Genomic DNA, 19926 nt, shown 5'->3' on the forward strand with positions numbered 1-19926 from the left:
TGGTTTTTCAACACTAACACAAGTGTGAAAAGCGGTTTTTCAACACTAACACAAGTGTGAAAAGTGGTTTTTCAACACCATCACAAGTGCAAAAAGTGTTTTTTCCACACTAATACAAGTGCAAAAGTGGTTTCCTGCACCAACACAAGTGCGAAAAGTGGTTTTTCAACACTAACACAAGTGCGAAAAGTGGTTTTTCAACACTAACACAAGTGCGAAAAGTGGTTTTTCAACACTAACACAAGTGCGAAAAGTGTTTTTTCCACACTAATACAAGTGCAAAATTGGTTTCCTGCACCAACACAAGTGCGAAAATGTGGTTTTTCAACACTAACACAAGTGTGAAAAGTGGTTTTTCAACACTAACACAAGTGCGAAAAGTTGTTTTTCAACACCATCACAAGTGCGAAAAGTGTTTTTTCCACACTAATACAAGTGCAAAAGTGGTTTCCTGCACCAACACAAGTGCGAAAAGTGGTTTTTCAACACTAACACAAGTGCGAAAAGTAGTTTTTCAACACTAACACAAGTGCGAAAAGTGTTTTTTCCACACTAATACAAGTGCAAAAGTGGTTTCCTGCACCAACACAAGTGCGAAAAGTGGTTTTTCAACACTAACACAAGTGCGAAAAGTGGTTTTTCAACACTAACACAAGTGCGAAAAGTGGTTTTTCAACACTAACACAAGTGCGAAAAGTGTTTTTTCCACACTAATACAATTGCAAAAGTGGTTTGCTGCACCAACACAAGTGCGAAAAGTGGTTTTTCAACACTAACACAAGTGCGAAAAGTGGTTTTTCAACACTAACACAAGTGTGAAAAGTGGTTTTTCAACACTAACACAAGTGCGAAAAGTGTTTTTTCCACACTAATACAAGTGCAAAAGTGGTTTCCTGCACCAACACAAGTGCGAAAAGTGGTTTTTCAACACTAACACAAGTGTGAAAAGTGGTTTTTCAACACTAACACAAGTGTGAAAAGTGGTTTTTCAACACCATCACAAGTGCAAAAAGTGTTTTTTCCACACTAATACAAGTGCAAAAGTGGTTTCCTGCACCAACACAAGTGCGAAAAGTGGTTTTTCAACACTAACACAAGTGCGAAAAGTGGTTTTTCAACACTAACACAAGTGCGAAAAGTGGTTTTTCAACACTAACACAAATGCGAAAAGTGTTTTTTCCACACTAATACAAGTGCAAAAGTGGTTTCCTGCACCAACACAAGTGCGAAAAGTGGTTTTTCAACACTAACACAAGTGCGAAAAGTGGTTTTTCAACACTAACACAAGTGCGAAAAGTGGTTTTTCAACACTAACACAATTGCGAAAAGTGTTTTATCCACACTAATACAAGTGCAAAAGTGGTTTCCTGCACCAACACAAGTGCGAAAAGTGGTTTTTCAACACTAACACAAGTGCGAAAAGTGGTTTTTCAACACTAACACAAGTGCGAAAAGTGGTTTTTCAACACTAACACAATTGCGAAAAGTGTTTTTTCCACACTAATACAAGTGCAAAATTGGTTTCCTGCACCAACACAAGTGCGAAAATGTGGTTTTTCAACACTAACACAAGTGTGAAAAGTGGTTTTTCAACACTAACACAAGTGCGAAAAGTGGTTTTTCAACATCATCACAAGTGCTAAAAGTGTTTTTTCCACACTAATACAAGTGCAAAAGTGGTTTCCTGCACCAACACAAGTGCGAAAAGTGGTTTTTCAACACTAACACAAGTGTGAAAAGTGGTTTTTCAACACTAACACAAGTGCGAAAAGTGGTTTTTCAACATCATCACAAGTGCGAAAAGTGTTTTTTCCACACTAATACAAGTGCAAAAGTGGTTTCCTGCAACAACACAAGTGCGAAAAGTGGTTTTTCAACACTAACACAAGTGCGAAAAGTGGTTTTTCAACACTAACACAAGTGCGAAAAGTGTTTTTTCCACACTAATACAAGTGCAAAAGTGGTTTCCTGCACCAACACAAGTGCGAAAAGTGGTTTTTCAACACTAACACAAGTGTGAAAAGTGGTTTTTCAACACTAACACAAGTGCGAAAAGTGGTTTTTCAACATCATCACAAGTGTGAAAAGTGTTTTTTCCACACTAATACAAGTGCAAAAGTGGTTTCCTGCACCAACACAAGTGCGAAAAGTGGTTTTTCAACACTAACACAAGTGCGAAAAGTGGTTTTTCAACACTAACACAAGTGCGAAAAGTGTTTTTTCCACACTAATACAAGTGCAAAAGTGGTTTCCTGCACCAACACAAGTGCGAAAAGTGGTTTTTCAACACTAACACAAGTGCGAAAAGTGGTTTTTCAACACTAACACAAGTGCGAAAAGTGGTTTTTCAACACTAACACAAGTGCGAAAAGTGTTTTTTCCACACTAATACAAGTGCAAAAGTGTTTTCCTGCACCAACACAAGTGCGAAAAGTGGTTTTTCAACCGAGTTGTTAGGGTTAGGGTTAGGGTTGTTAGGGTTAGGGTTAGGGTTAGGGTTAGGGTTAGGGTTGTTAGGGTTGTTAGGGTTAGGGTTAGGGTTAGGGTTGTTAGGGTTAGGGTTAGGGTTAGGGTTAGGGTTAGGGTTAGGGTTAGGGTTAGGGTTAGGGTTAGGGTTAGGGTTAGGGTTAGGGTTAGGGTTAGGGTTAGGGTTAGGGTTAGGGTTAGGGTTCAATTTTTGGTTCATTTTAGAGCGAAGATCGAGGGTCGCGAAAGAGGTAACATTAATGAGAAAGTCAGAGCGGCACATAAAACACAAAATAAGGGGAGCGGTAGACAAGATGGGGAGAGAGGGGCAAAGACACAAACGACACATTTGAGAGCACTGATATGGAGAGAAATGTGGGAGAGGGAGTATTGTTGGGGGGGGGAGGTGGCAGTGGTATGAAATATACGAACACTGCAAGGACTTTCAGGAAAGAAGTTTTGAATTTCAAAAAAAGTGTATTGCCGGTGAAGTAGTCGGGGTAGAAAAGAGCAAGGTTTTGGATGGGGGAAGATAAGGAGATAAGATAAGGTGAGATGACATGAGAGATGGTGGTGAACAGTTGTTTTAAACACCTTGAGGGAGGAGTGGGATTGAAGGGAGTGGGGGGGAGTTTGTTCCAGAGGTGGGACAAAAGGGGATTGGAAGAGTGAAGGTGAGCAGAGAGCCTAGATTTTGGTAGTTTAACGATAAGAGGGTTGCTGGCAGATGTTGTGCGACCTGTAGGAGTATTAGGCGGACAGAGGACAGAGAGAGTTGGGGGAGTAAGGCCGGAGAGGAGTCGGCGGAAGACAGAAAGACCATAAACCTGGCTGCGGTGAGTGAGTGAAAGGCCCTTGGAGTTAGTTTCATTGCAGGCCATTGTAATGATTGTGAAAGCTTTGGTGTGAAGAGCGTGGATCGGAGGTGGGTGTGAGGCCGGAGCATCGGTACAGAGGGGGGAACAGTATTGTATGGAGCTGTGGATGAAAGGCTTTTATGTGGTGAGTAGGGCAGGTGTGCCCAGGAAGGACTTCACACGATGAAGGATGCGTAGTCGTGGACGCTTTGGAGGGCAGGTTGGAAATGGGGTTTTACCAAGAAAGATCATGGCAGATAGTGAGACTTAAAAGCTTGAGGGATATAACTTTTTCGAGGGGATTGTTGAGAAAGTATATGGAAGGGTTTTTTTGCGTTGGTCTTTTCAGAGAGACATAGTAAGAGTGTGAGGTTTGGCTGGTAGATGATGTTGAGCAAAAGAGGGTGAACAGAACAGAGGGAGGGTGAAACGGAGCGCCAGAGCAGGGATTTAAGATGCCTGGGTTGATGTGGTCTCTTTTAGTTAGAGAATGAGAGTCGAGTTTTGATAGAAGCTTGTCTATCTTGTCAGGGGAGAAGGAGACAGAGTGAGGAGCAGTTGGGTTCGACTGGGGAAGAGAGCGAAGAGAGAGAGAGAGAGAGAGATGGGTTTGGGACATAAGATTTCGAGGCAAATAAAGAGCTGAGGCATTCAGCTTTGTCATGTGCGGTGTCAACGGTGTAGGCATTTGAGGTAAGGGAGGGGATGGCGGTGGGGGAAGAAATAAGAGAAACCCATTTGACCAGACGTCAGCAGCATTTGGAGGAAGGAGACAGGTTTGCTCGTTCATTATTGAGTGTGGAGAGATCGTGAGTGCTTCGTGGGATTGCTGAGGGTAGACACATAGTTGTTCCGAGCTTGGTGGAAGGAACTGAGATTGCCTTCAGTTGGATTTGTTTTGTGAGAGGCAAAGGGAAGTTGTTTCAGGGCAAGTGCCTGACCACAAGATTCAGTGTACCATGGACGGAAGGAAGGGTACGAAGTGGCAAGGATGCAAAGGGTGGCAATGTTAGTGTGAACGTAGTGATGGAATGTATTTGCGAGGGGGGGACGGAAAAGAGGAACGAAAGGGTGAATGTGAGTAGAGAATCTTGATTCTGGTCGTTTCAACATTCAGGCAATGTTGCTGGTACATGTTGTGTGGTGTGAAGGAATATTTGTGGAGACATACACCTGTTGTAGGTAGGCTTCACAGGAGTGTGTGGAACCTAACAAGGACCAAGAAGTCGTGTGTGGCGAGGGAACGAAAGGTCATCAGCGTCGGTTTCATTTGAAGACATCACAATTAATTTTTGAAAGTTTGCTTTTCAAGAGTGTAAAGCCGAGGTACCTGTTGGCAGGAGTAGCAGCCCTGCCGGTAGAGCAGTCGGTATTCCATTGAGGTTGGCACGAAATTGAATTTTGTGTGTTCAGGATGTCGGGTGTGCCAACGAAGGAGTTTGCACGATGGAAGATAGACGTTTGGGGAACGGTTTAGCCGGCCGGTTTGGTCATGTGGTTTTGCAAGGAAATATCATGGCACATTTGGAAACGAAAGTCTTGAGTACTCTAACACAAGTTTTTTTTAGACGATTGTTGACAAAGTCGACGATGGTGTGTTTGGCCGGATCGTCTTTTTGGAAAGACATCGTGATAGTGTGACATTTGTCGACATTGCAAGGGATGTTGCACTTGTTTGAACAGTCTGTGATTTTGTCTGTGCCCCGGAGGAATAGGATTCAATGGCGATTTTAAAGCACTCGATAGTATAGACAACATGGGAGGCAAACAGTTCCTTTAGTTCGGGGTTATAATCGTCGTATTGTCTCGCACTGGTTTGCTGAAGGATCGGGGCAGTACGGCAATGGCCCTCTTTGTTTATGTACAGTGTCAATTTGCCCTCTTTGAAGTCTTCTGGTTTCATTGTATGCTCCATCGTGACGATGAGAGTCTTTTTGCTGAATCTGCTTGTGCTCTTTCTTCCCCGTAGGCCTCTGCGGAAGCTGCGCCGTGGCCTGAAAGTCCTCCGTCTGGGACTGCACTTCTTCCGATAACCATACCGCTTGCCACCCTAGAACGGGAAGTAGACGATCGTCGAACCTGGTTTTTGGGAATACGGAGAATTAATCCCAATTACCGATTGCAGATGTTCTCCCTTAACCCAAAACGTTTTCGCATCACCATTGTATTGTATTGTATTGTATCATATCGGAGTGAGCGAAGCGAGCGAGCCTAGCGTCAGGGATGGAGTATTGTATCGTTAGGGTTTTTCCAGGTGTAGTATCCCCGCCCAAAGGCTATACGCGTCAGCGAAGGCAGAGCCTTATGTATTACTATAGGCTTTGGCCCTTTTGGACGGCCAAATAATGTCTAGATCTAATACGGCGCAACTAGGAGTTGCCGTTAAAGCAAACCACGCCCACCACGGCCCTTGCAGGGCGTGGATATTCACTTTGAATAACCCCACTTTTCCCGCCGTTGAATTAGAGGTACAGTTTAAAGCTTACCCGCGTGTACCTGAATATGTGTTTCAACTGGAGGAGGGGGAGAGTGGAACCCCGCATTTGCAGGGGTTCTGTCGCTTCTGCCGACAGCTCTGTCGAAAGCAGTTGCTTGCAGCTATCTCGCGCCTTGCTGGAGTTCATTTTGAGCATCGTAAGAATGTCAAGGACTTGCCAAAGTACTGCACGAAGGCAGTAGGCCGAATAGGAGGCCCTTATAGTTGCGGCTCACCTGTTAGTAGTCCGCTTGTTGCTTGCTGTGATGATGTGAATAATAAAAAAGGATTGGCACCCATTTTTGAACTGATGCAGCAGCATCCTTTATTGTATATAAGGAAGTACAGACAATTGTTGCATCTATACGACATGAATGCGACAGAAAGGGATTTCAAGACGACATGTTTGGCGTTAATAGGCCCAACAGGAGTTGGAAAAAGCAAAATGGCATTTGAACTTGCGAAGCAAAGTTGAAGGTACTACTTCAAAGCAGCAGGGCGTTGGTGGGACGGGTACTTGGGTCAGCACATTGTAATCATGGACGAATTCGATGGAGAAAGCGATATGCCATATACGGCATTGTTGCAGCTTTGCAGCTGTTAGACCGTTAGCTGTTGAGATTGGAGATAAAGGGATCAACTGTAGTTTTTGCCTCCGCCCTGGTGATAATGACGTCAAATAAAGTCGCGGAGGAATGGTATCCCACTCTGGACATCGCAGCAGTACAGAGAAGAATCGACCATCGCGTACAGCTCATTGATAAGCCGGTAAGGAATTAGCCTTTGGCCCTTTTGGACGGCCAAATAATCTCTAGATCTAATATGGCGCAACTAAGAGTTGCCGTTCAGGCAAAGCACGCCCACCACGGCCCTTGTTGGGCGTGGATATTCACTTTGAATAACCCCACTCTTTGCGCCGTTGAATTAGAGGTACAGTTTAAAGGTTACCCGCCTGTAACTGAATATGTGTTTCAACTGGAGCAGGGGGAGAGTGGAACCCCGCATTTCCAGGGGTTCTGTGGCTTCTGCCGACAGCTCTGTCGAAACCAATTGCTTGCAGGTATCCCGCGCCTTGCTGGAGGTCATTTTGAGCATCGTAAGAATGTCAAGGCGTCGCCCAAGTACTGCACGAAGGCAGTAGGCCGAATAGGAGGCCCTTATAGTTGCGGCTCACCTGTTAGTAGTCCGCTTGTTGCTTGCTGTGATGATGTGAATAATAAAAAAGGATTGGCACCCATTTTTGAACTGATGCAGCAGCATCAGTGGCTGCCGGTTTGAGCGATGAGGTACGGTGCATGAGAGATTGGTCAGAGTCATCGGCCAACACATAGAGCGGATTTTTGAGAGAGTCGCAGAGATTATCGTTGAACACCCGAAAAAGCACCCGGCCGAGATCACTGCTTTGAGGAAGTGCAGGCTGAAGAGGAAAGCGACTTGAGACAAAAATCCTCTTTGCGACAAGAGACCAAGTGCACAAGGCATGCGTCGAGGTTCGCATGGATATGTTAAGAGGAGACGACTTTGGTGAACAGGATGCTTTGGTGCACCGTATATGTGGCACGTTATCTGTCTAGGAGAGAAATATCATTTCCGGTTTGGCATTGACGAGCTTCATTCATATCGTTGAGGGAGCAAAGAAGCATCATGGCTAGCATCCAAAAAGAGTTTTGAAAGGAAATTGCTGGTAAATCAAGGCGTTGTTCAATATAGTCGAAGTGATATTGGAGTCTTTTCGGGACATTTGGACTCTGTCAATGTTTTCCTGTGTCACTGTTTGACTTTGAAAGTTTGAACGTTTTCGCTTGTACATTAGGATCTGTGAATTTGGGGCATGGACGTAAATGTCTGTTTTTATTAAAGTTGTAACTTTGAACAAGTCAGCGAAGTTGTAAGTTCATAATGTGGGTACTTTTTCAAAACAGAGGGATAACTTGATGGTGATTGTGTTTTTCATATAAATCACTATGCACTAGATTTGTCTTACAAGTTGTAGTAAAATGAACTTTTGCATTCAGAAGCGCGTTCTTTTTGAGAGTGAGTTGTGAGGTTTTTATTGTTGCAAAAAAGGAAAATCATAAGTAAATGTAATTATTTCTTTACATTGTTTGAGGTGTATTCTTTGAATATACGGCATTGGTAAAATGTCAAACATGCCAAGGAACCTGAAGTTTCTGAATGAAAATAAACTATAAACTATAAACTATAAACTATAAAGTACAGGTGTCATTGCTTATTGGCTGTCATCATCGGTGGGATGTGAGGTGTGTTTCTTTGGTGTTGTTGTTTTTTCTTTTTCTTTTTGTGAGTGTGCCTGTAATTGAGTCCCTTGATAAGCAGGTTTGGGTGCAATGCCACAGTCGTGGAAAATTTGTCCATCGTAGCATTTGTTACTGTACCTATTAGAATCAGCGTACAATGTCGTGAGGATATTGTGTGACACATTCTTGTGCACAGCTTGAGGAGGCTGCGTCCCTGTGCATTAAATTCCATGTCGACTTTCAGTTGTCTTGGTCACAAGGGCAGAAAACTTTCAGCCCATATTAATCTCGTGGAAGGTGCTGTTGACGGGCGTGTTTGATTGGGTTATAGTAAAGCACCTGTTGCTTGGACTGAAAAGCAGTGGTGCGGTAGTCGGTCGTTTGTATGCAGCATTTCATGGCCGAGGGGCGGTCCGATAAAGGGTCATTCATCGAGGTATGAAAGTTAGGGTATGAATTATTGAGAGCTCAAACCAAGAGAGTAGGCAAATGAGGGTGGTTCGCTGGGTGGTCATTATTTATCTCCTATAAAGAGACCCAAGTTGGGATGGGAAGTTGAACAGTGAAGTGCTATTTTGCAGCGATGGTGAAAGAAAAATAAAATAAGAGACACAGGAATATTCATTATACTTTCTTGTTAGCATATATGAAAGGTCATGCGTAAAAATGTATTGTTATAGTGTTAAGAAATCATTTTTAGTACGGGTCTAAAAGGAAGGACTCCTGGATGAAGGTAAAACATTTGGATTAACTATAAGAGCAATGGTGGTAGGAAAAAAAAACCAAAAAAAACGCCCACAGGAATATGTATTAACCTTTATTTGAAGGATACATGGAAGGTCATGCATATAAATGTTTTGATAAAGTTTGAGGAAAACAAAAAGCATGCCGGGTAAAAAAAACATTACCCAGTTTGGCGTCGAAGGGGTAAGGTGATTTATTATAGGAAAGTCGAAGATGACAGATTGGGAAAATAAATATTTGTAATCATTTATTCGTAATAGCCGGCGAGGGCGGTGTTGTGAATGAACGCGTACGTGTTATGTTGAAAAGGCACATTTTGGTGGATCCTTTGAGAATTTGGAAGCTTTGACGCAGCAAATCGCTCAATGGAGGCCGCCTTCTTCCGGATGCGGTAGAATGGCAAAAAAAAATTGGGAAAAAGTTCAATAGGAGTTTCTTTCACCCGTCTTTTATTGATTCACAATGTTATGCACCTCTAATTTGTCATTCAAATACTTCAAGAGCAAGCTCGTTGGCCGGGCGCGCGTGGGCCCTGGTTATCTTCAATGGAAATCGTCACCAAACATCACAACCAATGAGTGGAGTATTAGAAAAAATATTTCCAAAAAGCTTGTTCCCGGATACCGTGTTTCCGAGGCTGAAAACGGCGTCAAATATTCTAAAAATGACGAAGAATTCTTTTTTCGAAATCTCGTGGCCGTAGGGGATAGTTTTTCATGGCCGGAAATATCCGAGGTTGAGACGGAATTCACCGAATTAATGAAGAAGGAAATTTTATAAATTTTAATCTCATGCACAATGTAAATGGTGTCATTTTCAACTAGGTACGGTACCTACTACACCTACCTAATACCAACTACCTAAGCTACTGATGCCACAGTGATGGGTAAATTAGTGGCAAGGGGCTTTGGCTTCGCCGGCTCATTGCGGCTTTGCAGTCGGGGACTAGTAGATTACATAAGGACTTCCTTTTTTAATGGCATGGAAGTTTGAAGTTCGAACGTGATAAGTTGATAACCCTTTCCGGGTGACTCGTAAAACGGTCAAATAGTGTGAAACAATAATCCTAAAAGATTGAATGAATTGGAGACGTGCTTGTAAAATTAATATAGGTGATAAGCAAATAATGAGTAAATATATATATATATATATATATATATATATATATATATATATATATATATATATATATATATATATTGTTGCGAATATGGAATTTGACCTCCATATCCGCTTGTAAATATTCCCCTATCTTCTCCGATACTCCCCAACTCTCCCCTTACCCCATTCCCTAGTCCCATTGTCTGTAAACAACACCCATTAGAGCCGATCTTCCCCTTCATTCCCCCATTAAATGTCGTGCCCAGGTCCCCCGCACCACACGTAGACAATTATAGGACATCTTGCTAGTTATTCTTAATCTATGTCAGTTAAGGACTTGTTTCCATTAATTATGACTCTTCGTTGCACCAGAATGTGATGATATGGCACCAGTAGGAGTTTAGGACCTTCCCATACCTCCCCGCATCTCTTCCCATCATCTCAAGCTCCAACAACAACCACAACAACAGCGGCTTTGCGTCCTCACTCCGGCTCGGTTGGCCGCCATTGAACATGTGCTCGACGGGGTTACCCAGAAGGGGGCTCCCTGTCGGCCCCTCGTCAAGGGCGGAGCCGGTAACCCCCGCACCCAATGAGAAGCCATGGGCCGATGCCATATGGGGCGGAGCTAACGAGCGAGGGCGTGACTCCCCGCCGGATATACGCGGCCCCGCGCCGGACGTGACGTCAGATGCGCCCCGAGCTTGGAAGGACAAGACGCCACCCTCCCGAGCGCTGAGCGACCTCCCCGGCATCTCCACCAAAGTCGCGACCCACGAGCGCTGAGCGACCTCCCCGCATCTGCTGGACACCACCGTACGTGATTCTGTCCCTGAGCCAGGTGCACCTGAGCCATCGACTGCCGCTTTCCTTGCCATCAAATCCCGTGTGAGTCAGCGTTGTCCCGTTTATCTGTGGTCTGTCTAGGGTTAATATAAGAGTGTGTCTAAGTGCCTGTCTTCCTGTAATATACCTCTAGCCCCTGTAATCTAACCTTTTTCCGTACGAATATACTTGAGAACTGAACCCCTGGTGTCGTATTGTGTCATTATAACCCAGCCGGGTGTCTTCTCTTTCCTATTGAGCCAGCGTAGCGCGATTAGTCAACATTCGGGCACAATCGGGTAACTTGTACGGATACGGCGGCCATCCCGCTCGGCCCACCATACCATCAAAGTCGTATCTGTAACAATTGGTGTCGGGAGTGAGATTCGAGGCCCGACCAAATTTTGAAGAAAAAAAAAAAACGAATAGAGGAAAAAAAAAATTTGGTCAAAATTTGGAGCGGCCGAAATTTGTTTTGTTTTACGAAACTCGAATTTTGCAAGTCGCGCTATGGCGGATCAAGACGGCTGGGGTCCGGTAGGGGAGAGTGAGGTAGGGTCGATCCAGGACCAAAATGAGGGACATGAGGAGAGCGAAGCAGTGAGGGCGGCAGGTTCGCAAAATAGCGCCGTCACGCACGAAGTAGCGGGCGCGCAAAATGGCGCGCTCGCTCACGTGGTTGAAGGGTCCCAAAATAGCGGCGCCGCGGAGGGCGAGCCTGCGGTGGCGGCTGGGGACGCTGGGCAAACCGGGTTTGACCTCAGATTATTCTTGACCCAACTGAATGCAAAAATGGATAGGATGGAGGGCCAAATGAGGGTTGATAGTGGGCGAATAGAGGGCCAAATGGGGGTAATGGGGAACCGGATGGATGCTCAGGGTGAGCGATTAGAGGGCCAAATGGGGGTAATGAGGGACGAAGCGAGGGGTACTGGTGAGGGGTTAGACAAGAAATTTGGGAAGTTAGACAATAATTTTGAGGAGTTAGACAAGAAATTTGGGAAGTTAGACAATAATTTTGAGGGGTTAGACAACGGGATAAAAGAGGTGAGAAATGGGTTAATGGGGGTAGAAAACAGAATGGCCGCTCAAGAGAATCAAATGGAAGGGATGCAAAAAGGGTTAGAGGGGTTAGAAAACAGTATGGAAGGCAAATTGAGGGACATGAGGGACCAAGCGGAAAGGGAAGTTAAACAAATGGAGCAGCAGATAGAGGGGGTCAGAATGGGGGTAGAAACCAAACTGGATGCTCACAGGGAGGAAATGGAGCAGATGAGGGTGGCATCTGGGCAGGAGATGCAAGTGATGGGAGAGGAGATCAGAAGAGGAGTGAGTGAGGAGGTCGGAGGAGTGCGCGAGGAGGTGAGGCACTGTAAGGAGCGCATGGAGAAGGAGGTGAGAAAGGGGACTGTAAAGTTACAAGGGGGCATAGAGGACCTGACGCAGGAGGTGGAGCAGCTGACGGTGGGACAGACGGAGTTAGTGGAGCAGGTTCAAAGGAACACTGCGGTATTAGGAGGATTAAAAGCGACACAGAGAGAACTAAAAGATGACTTGGTGGCGACGAAGAGGGAATGTCAGATGGTACGTGAGGGACTGACAACGAGGTTGGACGAGGTGGTAGAGGTAATGGAGACGAAGGACCGGCAGGTGAGGACGCACATGGAAACGGTCAAGGTAGCCTTGGAGGACGAGCTTGAGGAGACATACCAGGGAATAAAAGAAGTGAAGCACAAATTAGAAGAAGTGGAAGAAGGGATGAGCGAAATTAAGAAGCGACGGAGAGGGGATAAGAAAGAGATAAAAGAGGAGATAAAAGAATTGGTCCAAAGTCTGTGTTTGGATCGTGATGATGTGCTCATTAACCGGATGAGGGATTCGCAGGTGATGGAAGAGAAGCGAAGAGGAAGAGGACCCGGTGTAAGTGGTGACCAATATGGTCGTGCGTATGATGCGCCAGGGGATTTAAGAAGCTTGGGGGTCGAGATAGACCCGGGTGTCCGTGAGAGGCCGTTGGTGAAGTGTGCGACAGGTCTGGTGTGCGAAAGAGGAGGTGTGCGAGAAAGTCCGACTCTGGGGTGTGTGAGGAAAAAGTGCGTACCAAGGAGTGAGTGTGCTGGCGAGAGTGAGTCGGTCGTAGCGCGTGTGCGAGGGAGCACATGGAAGCGTGGTGTGGTGAGTGTTACAGAGGGTGTGACGGGAGAGTGTGCGCAGGAGTGTGCGCGAGAAAGGTGTGTGATGGACAGGTGCATGAGGAAAGAGTGCGCTGTCAGAAGTAAGGAAGAGTGTCCACCTGTGGTGAGTGTTACAGAGGGTGTGACGGGAGAGTGTGCGCAGGAGTGTGCGCGAGAAAGGTGTGTGACGGACAGGTGCATGAGGAAAGAGTGCGCTGTCAGAAGTAAGGAAGAGTGTCCACCTGTGGTGAGTGTTACAGAGGGTGTAACGGGAGAGTGTGCGCGAGAAAGGTGTGTGACGGACAGGTGCATGGGGAAAGACTGCGCTGTCAAGAGTAAGGGTGAGTGCGCTGTCAAGAATGGAGGTGAAAGTAGTGAGAGTGACAAGGAGCGTGAGTTAGTTGTGACAGGTGAGCGAGGATGTACACCTGGGATGGAAGGATGCACACCTGGAATGGTAGAGCGTGAGTGGGAATGCACGCTGGAGTTGGTGGTGAGGCACGTGGATGGGTGTGCGAATGAGGGCACACCTGTGATTGTCACAGAGGAGGTGACAGAGGAGGGGGCGCGAAGAGGTGTGTTGGTGTGGTGTGCTACCAACGGATGTGTGCCAAAGTGTTCGGTGGTCAGGTGTGTGACCAAGGCTGTGAGTGGAATGGGTGTGCCTGGGTGTGTAAGGAACGGTACAAGGAGCATGGAAACGGCTGGAGGTGTGAGCAAGGAACGGGCTGCGGGGTGTAAGCGAGCAGGTGAAGCATCGACGGTGACCGGGTTAAAGGTTAGGTCGACTTTTAGCCGAAGCGGGCCCTCGGTGCGTGCCGGGTTTCGCGTGCCGCGAGAACCAGCGGGGATCCGAGCCACGGCGGGTTCGAAAGGACCGCCGTGCGCGATCCGTGCTGGGCCTCGCTTTGAACGTCCGTGCTCCACTAGGCGGAGCGGGCGGCCCGATAGAAAGAGTCGTCATGGCGACCACTTTTTGTTGAGGAATTCCGGCAGGTCGAGATCGGGACATTGGATGGTTCCGTGCCGAGAAGGTGCGTGGGATCTCGGGCCGGGTAAACCTCCTTCCCTGCACCGAGTGCCGGACGTGTCCAGCCGCTGGCACAAAACAACCAGCATCCATTGCTTGGCTTTACGAAGCCGGGCTTTGGACAGGGATTGGCGCACCGAGAGGTATTAGTGAGTCGACTGGGTGATGAGGTTAGTGTTTTGGACCCAAAATTGGAGAAAAACAAAATTTGATGATTGGCAAGGGATTGGCAGTAGTGATTGGCAGATGATGGGCAGTGATTGGCCAAATTTTTGATTTGTTGAAATTTGATGTGCAAAATTGGTAGTGAGAGACCCCCGATGTGGTGGGATGGCAAATCCACCATCCTTCCCATGTGGGGGGGCAAAGGAGCAATAGATTATGGGGTGTATGGCAGTGAAAACTAGCCCGGGTGGGTTAGGATATGGTGTGTAGGGATCTAGAGAAGATGACCTTAGGTAACGTTAAGTTTAGTTAGTGACTGATACCTGTAGTGGGGACGCAGGTAGATTAGTATGGATGATAATGACGTGGGAGCGCAATAGTTTAAAGGGACGACTGGGAAGCGCAAGTTTCAGAAGGGAGTAGTTAGCTGAGATGATGCCGTGTTTGTGAGAATTGAACAGGTGTGATTGCACAGGTGTGCAACTGGACAGGTGTGTGGAGCAGTGTATGAGTAGTGAGTGAGTGGATCAGCGCGAATGCGCTTGGGGAGAGAAGGGTGCAGGTGGCACCAGGTGTGAGAGCACAGGTGTGCAGGTACAGGTGTGTGGAGAGAGTTGGAGTGAGTGGTACGGAGTGGTGTGCATGGTGCGAAGGTGTGGATGGGGGAAGAGTGGACCCCTTTCACGAGCACCCGGGGCGGGTAGTGTAAGTGTTAGGTAGAGGGTGCAGGTAAATTGTGGTTGGATATTGGCATTTGTGGTGCGGTTGCAGAATGGTGTTGTGAATGGGTGCATTAGTGTTGTGGAAATGGCGGGGCGTGTAGCCTGTTAGTGTGTGTAGTTGGTTGGGCACTCCACCACTGTGAGGATGTCGGCCAGGTGAGGCCGCAGGTGGGCTCTGGGAGCCGGTAGTTGTGAGTGGGTGCCTGAGGATCCCGGGTGTGGATCGGGCAGCCCAGTGCCAGAGAGGGCACGGAGTGGGGAGAGTGCCAGAGGGCCTTCCCCAGGTAGTTAGGTTAGGGTAAGGAGCAGGTAAGCTCGGAGGCAACTGCAGTGGTGGAGGTGTGCAGGTGGGTAGACCCACTGGGAGAGGTACACGCCGCAGCCCAGAAATTGTGCGAGGGCACCGGGAGATGAATCGGGGGAGTGAGACCCCAAATTGAAGAGCACCACAGTTGGCCAATGGGAATTGGTTTTTAGAACCCATAGTGTAAGAGGGCCAATGGTTTGGCCGGAGAAAGACCCCGGGTAGTGTAAAGTTGTTAAAGTCATTTAGGAAATAGTTAGGATTGATGAACCTGTCGCACCATACGCAGCCACTTACCTGTGGTGATGATGATGACTCCACACCTGTGTTTTCTTTGTTTGTGTTGCAGGAGATGAATCGCTGTGTGGATTTGTGAGACGCATCACGACGTGGATGAGACATTGGAGTGATTCCATCTCTCCCTCCCTAGGAGGGACTGATGATGAATTGGTAATGGCAAATTTTGATGAGAGTTGAAAATGGCAAATTTGATTGGTTAGGAGGGAGAGAAGACGAATTTGGTATATGGGAGGAACGGGGAAGACAGTAGGGATGTTTGTTGATTTGTAAAGTAGATGTTTATGGGTAGTGTTGTGTTGTGTGGATGCAGTAAGGGGTAAGGGAGGGGCCATGTAGGTTACCTGGTGGGGGGGGGGCGTACGATAGGAACGTACCTGTCTCACCTGGTTCCCATGTGCCCCCAGTGTGCATTACCTTATATTGCGTGCACTTTTGCGCCCTTACCTCCTTACTCACTTGTTTCTTCTGTTGTCTCCCACCTCCGAGGATCTGGCTTTGGGGTAGAGAGAGAGGAGAGAGAGGTGCTGGCGACGCAGTTGTGGGCCTGCACTTTCGCTGTTCGCTGCCTGGATCGGTACACCATATGGACCGCAATGTTTGTGGCCACCCACAATGGACCGCAGTTCGTTTGCGGCCAAGCACCACCCGGGGATGGACCTATGGGTCAACGTGGCACCTATGCCATACAGGTGAACCACTTATAATTAACACCACCAAGTGCACCACAAGAAGAGCAAGAGACACCTGCAGGGTTAGGGGTTGTTGAAGTTATTTTTATTTCATTGAACAATGGTGACTGCACCGATTGGTGGTGGGGTGGTGCTTTTGATGCTGGGAAAGGGTGCTCTGCACGTTATTAAAGGGCCGTCGGCCACAGAGCACTCGTGGGTTGGTGTATCGATGTTGGCAAGCGCGCTCTCTCTATGCATAACATCTGCATGTGTTCCTCCAAAGACAGGTCCTGGATCGTAGTGTAAATAGCAGCGTAGTCTTGTAAATAATGCTCCCTACCGGCTGTATGTTTAGTTTGAGAATTCTTTCCGGATTCGGTTATCCTGTGGGTGTGTTTCTGAGAGGAGAAGGGTGCAACGTCGCAGGGGGACATATTTACTCATTTGGGAATATCTGTAAAACTGTCGCACTCAGGGTAGAGTTAATAGTAGAGGGAACTACATTGCGTGCCACACTAAAGTAGGTAAAAATTTATCGGGTCGGGACGCCCCGAGGGTAGAGAAGGGTGCAATGTTGCGAATATGGAATTTGACCTCCATATCCGCTTGTAAATATTCCCCTATCTTCTCCGATACTCCCCAACTCTCCCCTTACCCCATTCCCTAGTCCCATTGTCTGTAAACAACACCCATTAGAGCCGATCTTCCCCTTCATTCCCCCATTAAATGTCGTGCCCAGGTCCCCCGCACCACACGTAGACAATTATAGGACATCTTGCTAGTTATTCTTAATCTATGTCAGTTAAGGACTTGTTTCCATTAATTATGACTCTTCGTTGCACCAGAATGTGATGATATGGCACCAGTAGGAGTTTAGGACCTTCCCATACCTCCCCGCATCTCTTCCCATCATCTCAAGCTCCAACAACAACCACAACAACAGCGGCTTTGCGTCCTCACTCCGGCTCGGTTGGCCGCCATTGAACATGTGCTCGACGGGGTTACCCAGAAGGGGGCTCCCTGTCGGCCCCTCGTCAAGGGCGGAGCCGGTAACCCCCGCACCCAATGAGAAGCCATGGGCCGATGCCATATGGGGCGGAGCTAACGAGCGAGGGCGTGACTCCCCGCCGGATATACGCGGCCCCGCGCCGGACGTGACGTCAGATGCGCCCCGAGCTTGGAAGGACAAGACGCCACCCTCCCGAGCGCTGAGCGACCTCCCCGGCATCTCCACCAAAGTCGCGACCCACGAGCGCTGAGCGACCTCCCCGCATCTGCTGGACACCACCGTACGTGATTCTGTCCCTGAGCCATCGACTGCCGCTTTCCTTGCCATCAAATCCCGTGTGAGTCAGCGTTGTCCCGTTTATCTGTGGTCTGTCTAGGGTTAATATAAGAGTGTGTCTAAGTGCCTGTCTTCCTGTAATATACCTCTAGCCCCTGTAATCTAACCTTTTTCCGTACGAATATACTTGAGAACTGAACCCCTGGTGTCGTATTGTGTCATTATAACCCAGCCGGGTGTCTTCTCTTTCCTATTGAGCCAGCGTAGCGCGATTAGTCAACATTCGGGCACAATCGGGTAACTTGTACGGATACGGCGGCCATCCCGCTCGGCCCACCATACCATCAAAGTCGTATCTGTAACAATATATATATATATATATATATATATATATATATATATATATATATATATATATATGTTGTCATGGTGTGAAGCACACCGAGGCAAGCATTCAATGATGCTGAAAAGATATTCCTGGACGTAAAAGAAAAGGGAACGAAGACAGGGAAAAATGAGATTAGGCCAGCACGACAGGGAGGGACGAGGCAGCTCGGGTTTACGTCAGCGTGAGAGGGTAGCTTAAAAACATTGCGAAAAAGTTCAATAGAAGTTTGTTTCACCCGTCTTTTTTTGATTCACAATGTTATGCACCTCCAATTTGTAATTAAAATACTTGAGGACCAACCGAGTTGCCCGGGCCCGCGTTGGGATAGGGAGAGGAGGGAGCCAGGGTAGGGATAGGGAGGATAGGTTGGGATAGGGAGCCAGGGTTGGAGGGTGGTGCTTTTGTACTCAGTCCCAAGGGAGGACCTACAGTCTGGTGCTTCAGGAGATTTGCGAGGAGGAGAGATGGAGACTACACGAGTGTGAGCGGTACTGTATCCTGCAGTTTCACTCACTCACCGCAGGCAGGTAGGTAGGTGGTCTTTCTGTGTTCTATGGACTCCTCTCCAGCCTTGCTCCCCCAGCTCTCTCTGTGCTCTGTCCCCCCAAATATTCCTACAGGTCGCACAAGATCTGCCAGCCACCCTCTGATGGTTAAAGTGCCGAAATGTCGGCTCTCTGCTCACCTTCACTCTTTCATTGCTCTTTTCTCCCGCCTCTGGAACAAAGTCCCACACTCACTTCAATGACACTCCTCCCTGCAGGTCTTTAAAACAGCTGTTCACCACGATCTCTTATCTTCCGCCATGGAAAACCTTGATCTTTTCTACGCCCACTAATTCACCCCACATGCACGTTGTTTGAAATTCCAACTTCTTTCCTGGAAGTCCTGGCAGTGTCCATGTGTTTTATACCTTTCCCACCCCCACCCTTGCCATGCCTCCCCCCCAAAGCCCTCTCCCTCCCACAGTTCTGTCGATGTCTCCATGTCTGTCGGTCCCTGCTGTCAAATGTTGTGTTTGTGTCCTTCCCCCTCTCTCCCCATCTTGTCTACCGCTGCCGATGTTATTTGTTGTATGTGTCTGTTTGTGTTTCTGTGTGATTAATGTTCGCTCTTTCACGAGCCTCGATCTTGTATATAAAAGAAATAAAAAATAAAAAATAAAAAAGTGTTTACCTGGAGGAAGTGCATCGACAGTTCGAAATAAGGAATGCATTCAAGGCAGGTTCCACAATGGTAGGCCTCAAAGCAGGTGCAGCAATAGGCAGAGTTTAATCACTAAGTCAAGGTTCAGGTGCAGCGATGGGCTGAGTGGTTGGTGACACAGAACCTTCGGGTGGAGAGAATGCAGTTGGAGACTTTAGAAACACACGGAAAGGTCCTCAGCCATGAGCCCTCGTCAAAAATGGCCACTCTACGTCTGTCTTTGTTTGTTTGTTTGTTTGTTTCTTTCTTTCTTTGGAATCAGGTTGGTGGCAGGTGTGCTGCGTTTGCACTTGCAGCCGCAGGCAATCATCGGCTTTATAGGCATGGGCCAAACCATTTGGTTGAACTCAAATGGGGAGGGGGGTGGTAGGAAGAATAAAAGAATGGTCAGACACCGTAACGATATGAATTTATTTCTTATAAGGTGTACAAAGATCATTTGAAAGGCTATATAATATATATATTCGATGTATGTTGGTGTATTTTGTGACGTCATATTGATGACGTTTTTCTTCCGGTGTCTATGTTTAATGTAACAGGTGAAATGCGTCGGGTAATAACATGTGCATAAATATTTGGATTTGGTGAGGGCATTGGATTATTAACATTTCATTTATTTAATTATTCAAATTCCACGACGTGAGTGTCAGTAGGAAGACAATCCGGATGAGGAGGAGATTTATTGATAAACATAGCAACCGCAATACGAGGTGTTATGGTGTGTGACCTTTCTTTTATTTTTCCTTGAAGCCTGCCCGAGTTAGAACGAGTGGTTTGTCAACCGTTGTGCTGTGCACCCCCTCCGAATTAGAACAAGTGGTTTGGCTCATGGGTATGAGGGCTGTGATTGGTTGTGGGTAAGGAAGGGATCAGCAAGTCGGTTCACAGCATCCTTTATAAGGAGGAGTATGCTGTAGGCGTGCCTGACTAGTATTTGAAGTCGTGCTGGCTTCA

This window comes from Myxine glutinosa, unplaced genomic scaffold, assembly GCF_964187855.1.
Source record: "Myxine glutinosa unplaced genomic scaffold, kmMyxGlut1.1 SCAFFOLD_390, whole genome shotgun sequence".
Taxonomy (NCBI): Eukaryota; Metazoa; Chordata; class Myxini; order Myxiniformes; family Myxinidae; genus Myxine; species Myxine glutinosa.